Source organism: Plectropomus leopardus, chromosome 14 (assembly GCF_026936395.1).
Source record: "Plectropomus leopardus strain MGB_pleo_1.0 chromosome 14, ASM2693639v1, whole genome shotgun sequence".
NCBI lineage: Eukaryota > Metazoa > Chordata > Actinopteri > Perciformes > Serranidae > Plectropomus > Plectropomus leopardus.
Genome location: NC_142189.1, coordinates 1,607,263 through 1,612,729, shown reverse-complemented (window position 1 = coordinate 1,612,729; position 5,467 = coordinate 1,607,263). Strand labels below are relative to the sequence as shown.

Here is a 5,467-nt window from a genome sequence, read left to right as displayed (position 1 = left end):
TGAGCGCTTATTGAGGCTATCAATTTCACAATTATGCAAATACAATACTTCCGGTAATTGATTTCAAAATAAATGCCTCCGGCTGCCGGCACAGCTCGATCTATGCTTACATTACAAAAAAAACATTTATCTTTTATTTAGTGTGTATTGCGCTGTATTATTAATTGGTATAAGTTTACCGTGCAATCTGCAAACTATCTTTTAGGTGCAAAAAATATAACAAAGGAATAATAAATAAATATAACAGCTCTGAAAACAGTAACACGGCTCACTTTTATTTGGTGGTTTTAACTTTGTGTTTAATTATAGCAATAATTGTGTTTTAAAATTTTTTTATGGGTTTTACAATTTTATGATTATTGTGTGTGTTATAATAAAAGCTTATATACTTGTATAAATAAATACTTTATTTATGGTTCTTGACAGTTACAGTCCTTGCTTTTTATCTATATACTACTATGTTCGGTTTATTGTTTCAGGTTACTATATTTTATTTTTATATCATTCCACAAAAAATATGGTTCATATTTTAACAATATTTTAAAAATATTTTTATTGTCAAATTTACAATTTTCTATTCATTTTTCCTGGCTTTTTTTTATCACTTGCTTTTTGTTCGTCTCTTACTATGTTCTGTTTCTACATCATTTCATTTTATAAACAAATTATTCTAATTTTATGTCTTTAAAAATGTATATTTATTGTAAGTTTTTACTCATGTGTCATGACTGTAGCAGCACTTTAATATTTAATTATACATTTTTCTTATTTATATTTATGTCTCTTGACTGTTGCAGTACTTGCTTTCTTGTTAGAGTACATTAAATATCCATTTTTAATCTCACTGAATTACAAATGTCCAATTTTTTTATTCAGTTTTTTACATGTAATAAACTAAACAATTATATTCATGACGTTATAATTAAAAGATTGACTAATGATCAAAAATGGTTGTTAGTTGGTTCTTTGTTAGACATCTACATTTCATTAATAAAACAAACTACAGATCTCATGAGGCAACAATCACACTTCGAAGCACTTTGGCAACGTGCGCATAAAGCTTTTATTTTGACAGCATGCATTTGAATTTCCGGTCATATTTTGGGGGCTTTACGGTGGAGGCTGAGCGAAACTACGCTGAGGTGAAGTGAGACGTGCTGGATGTGATGTTCTCTGAGAGGGAGGAGGCGGGAGGACTAACCCACCTTTATTATAACCTACTTTATTAGATCACCTCTGCTGTATTTTCATATTAAACTGGATTTCCAAAGAAATACAGCCAAACAGAAAAATACAATGAGACTATAATCAGAATAATAATTATTATTATAAAAATAATCATCAATATAAATAAAAGTAAGAATATTCTTTAAGAATATTATTTATCAATATGTTCAACAATTTGTTGTTTTTTAATTGAGAAAGAGTTAATAGAGGAAAATGAAGCTGCGGTCACTCCACTCAGCTACGTGCCCGCGCACTGGGCGTGCCCGCCGCCATTGAGGACTCCGCGACCTGCATGTAGCCCTCGCGCTCCCTCCCCCCTTTCCGCGGGGAAGTAAACAGTGAACGTGAACTTGACCACGCGCCAGGAAGAGACTAATGAGAGCAGCTGAGCAGAGATCCCATACGTAATAATAATAACAACAATAATAATAACAATAATATAATTAATAATAATTAAGTTTATTATTAGGTTAGTCATCAAAACCAACATCAAAAAGTGCTTTACATTTCAAATCACACAAAAAAACAATTTAACCCTTAGGGCCCAAAATTACAAACACGCGTATGTGCTTAGAAAAAACAGAAAAATACTAGACATTAATATTTTCTGCTTTCAGTGAGTTTATTTTTTTAGGCAACATCAGTCTTAATCATAAACATCAAATATTCATACATTTTCAGAATTTTAATCCTTTGAATGTCCAGTTTTTGTCATGATGCCACTGTGCTTTTAAATGGAAAAACACAAAAAATGAATTATTTTCAATATACTACATGCTTTTTTTTAGTATTACATCTTAAGAGATGCCAGTTATTAGCAATTAAAATATATTTTGATTGTCAATTTTTCTATTTTCTGTTCATTTTTCATGTTTTCTATTTTTTTGTGCAGTGTCAAATAGTTACATCCATACTGCTCTGCACACAAAATGCACTTTTCCAAATCAGGCCATAAAAATACTACACACTGATATTATTTTCTACTTTATTTTTTAACCAACATCAGTTCTTATCATGAATATAAAATGTTCCGAATTTTAGCCCTTTAAACGCCAGGTTTTTGTCATGATGCGAATATGTTTTCACCACACAAAACAATGCATTATTTTCAACATACTAAATGCAACGTATACATATCTTTTTTACTGCTGACAGTCTGGGATATGTCAGTGTGTGAGTGTAGCTGCTGACAGTCTGGGATATGTCAGTGTGTGAGTGTAGCTGCTGACAGTCTGGGATATGTCAGTGTGTGAGTGTAGCTGCTGACAGTCTGGGATATGTCAGTGTGTGAGTGTAGCTGCTGACAGTCTGGGATATGTCAGTGTGTGAGTGTAGCTGCTGACAGTCTGGGATATGTCAGTGTGTGAGTGTAGCTGCTGACAGTCTGGGATATGTCAGTGATCAGCAGCTACATTGACTGTGACAGGTCACCTAGTGGAAATAGCATGTATTTCCTCCATATGCCAAATATGGTCAAAATGACCTCATCAGGTGGAAAATAGTCAAAATGACAAATTCAGAGTCAAAAGCCCAGAATGACACCCAGAAATAATACAAGTCCTGTTTTTCTGCTCTGATGGCTGTGGGATCAAAAATGTCAGTTTGAATGGGTTTCAATGGAGCATTTTTGGACCTGAACAGTCTGAATGTAACTATTTAGTTTCCACAGTGTATTTTAGACTTATTGTAGGAGCTGAGCTGCAAATTCACTGATTACACTCAAATACACAATCTGGACTACATTTAGGACACATGCATCAACACACACACAGTTATCACAACAGGAAGAAGAAAAGAGACTAAAATGCGCCTGTGGCATCATTCTGGAAGCTATGGCAACCAGAGACAAAATCATATTGAGTCAGTCAGTACAGCTGATTCTGGCTCTGATTAAAAGGCTTAAAGATTTCAAAATATTTTGTCTTACACAACAACAACATCTTATCAAAAAATCAGAGGATATTTGTTGAAATCTAACTTCCTGTATGAATGTTTGCTGTGTTTTGGTACCTGGCGTGACGGCTGTTTTACGCTCCATCCTGCAGCTCGTCGTGCGTACGTGAGAAGAGCTTCATCGTCCAGTTAACCAGTAACCAGCCCTCTGTTTCCTGTCTGACCTGCTGCCAAACACAGAAGGAAAGAATCATTCTTTGGAAATGTGTTAGCAGAAAAAAAACATGAGGTCGACAGTAGAGTGATGTGTTTTCAAAGACAGAGTTTGATTGCAGCTGCTGATAAGCAGCTATTAATTTGTCATGTCCATAAAATCCCAAGGAAATCATGTTCTATGCTGAATTAACTCTTTGAAAACCTGAGCAAAATGGCTCGATTTCTTAAAATAAATAATAATTCAGTAAATTAATTTAAGGTATATATTCATGATAATTAGAAAATGTCGTTTTTGGACATTTTCCCTTATTTATTTTTTTAAAATAATTTTCCTGTCATTTGGGAAGAATCCTTTCCAAGTTTCTACCCTTTTCCAACAATGCTTTATAAAGAAAGGAAACCACTTTGCACGCAACACAAGAAAACTGATGCTGAACCGGGTTTTAAAGGGTTAACAAAAGCTTTAAGAACATCATGGGGCGTCACGTTCAGCTGGGGTTATTTGAGTTCGTGCACACAGGTGAGGCCAAATCAAACACCTGCTGTCAGTCCGAAGTTACAACGTGAAAACACCTCGCACCAAATCTGAAAAAAGTGAACTTTCTAAAGATTTTGTTGAGACTGTCACTGAGGATTAGATCCACCGAGCTGAAAACAATTTGATAAAACAGCCCTGACATAAATAACACAGGGTCCGTTTTAATATATCACACACACTCGTATCAAAAATGCACCTTTCAAAATCAAGCTTTAAAAATATTACACATCAATACTTTTTCTACTTTCATTGACTTAGCTTTTTTGATGCTATTTCCACTGGGTGCACTGTCACAATCAGTGTGACTCACATCACAGTGTGAGAATTTGACACTACACAAAAAATAATAACAGTGTACAAAAACCGTGTTGCTGCTCATCACTGGCATAACCCATGCCGTCATCAGCAAAAAAAACCCAAAAAACTACAGTATATATATATATATATATATATATATATATATATATACATGAAAATTAATGAAAATTTGATATTTATGATAGGGACTGATGTTGGGAAAAAAAACTCTTTAAGAAAATATTATTAATGCATGATTTCACCTTGTTTATCTTATCTCTTTTATTGTAAATGTGTATCTTTTATTATGTTTTTATATTTTATTACTCTGTAAAGCATTTTGAATTGCCCTGTGTATGAAATGTGCTATATAAATAAAGCTGCCTCGCCTTGCCTATTATTTATTTTTATTTAAAGCTAGATTTTGAAAAGCGCATTTTGTGCGATACGAGTGTGTGTAATATTAAATTATTATGATTATTTTATTTAATTTTTTTGTCAGTGGGTCTTCAGTTTGGATGTTTTGGGACTTTAAATTAAAGCACATAAAGGAAATAAAGCCCTTCCACGAATGCAACAGCTGAGGGGGGTTTGACCAATAGGAGCGCTGCTCCGAGCTGAGCAGCCAATAGGATTTCGCTATGGAAAGAGGCGGGGAATACGAATGGCAACAATCGTTTACAAACTTTGAACTGTTTTTATCGGTTGACATTAAACAAAATAAAAGCGGATTATTAAATAAAACAAGCAGCACGATGAAATATGATTATATAATGTCTCGCTGTTTTACAGGCAGCGCGTGTTAAAGAGGTTTGCTACCTAACTTAGCGGCTCTGCGCTGCTAGCTAACAGCTGTTAGCTCAGAGTCACTACGTGTTTATAATGTTTCCCGCCACACAAACGTGAATTGAATTAAAATACGAACCCGTCTGAGGCAAGAGGGACTTCGCAGCCATATTTCAGCAGAATCCACGTCGATATCAGGCGACTTTACTGGAAAATATCCGCAACTTTACTCCGACCGAGAGCCGAAAACACCGCCGACAAACACAACAACCGGAGGAAAATCCAACATGGCGGATGTCGTTCTTCTTCGCCGTCTACCGGAAGTCCCAGCAGCGGCGTGCTCGGTGCTGCTACTGGTGGCCACAAGGAGGTACTGCACCTCATTATCAGTAATACCATCTGAAATGTGTAACTGCAGCACAAAGTACACAAACCTGGAAAAAATGATTATCTAAAAAAATAAAATAAAATAAATTTAAAAGTAAACTCAAGATCTCCCTTTTAGTCTGG

At 34.9% G+C, this 5,467-nt stretch overlaps 1 long non-coding RNA gene across 2 annotated transcripts; it reads right to left on the bottom strand.

Moving 5' to 3' along the window:
- Window positions 1-1,690: 1,690 nt before the first annotated feature.
- On the bottom strand, window positions 1,691-5,255 carry LOC148187388 (uncharacterized). Of its 2 annotated transcripts, none has more exons than XR_015778713.1 (3): window positions 5,097-5,255; window positions 3,238-3,347; window positions 1,691-1,954 (listed from the first exon to the last, which is right to left on the bottom strand). It is a non-coding gene; the product is annotated as an uncharacterized LOC148187388 (long non-coding RNA). The 2 variants fall into 2 exon arrangements; XR_015778714.1 differs by having other exon boundaries at window positions 3,238-3,344; window positions 5,097-5,252.
- Window positions 5,256-5,467: the final 212 nt, after the last annotated feature.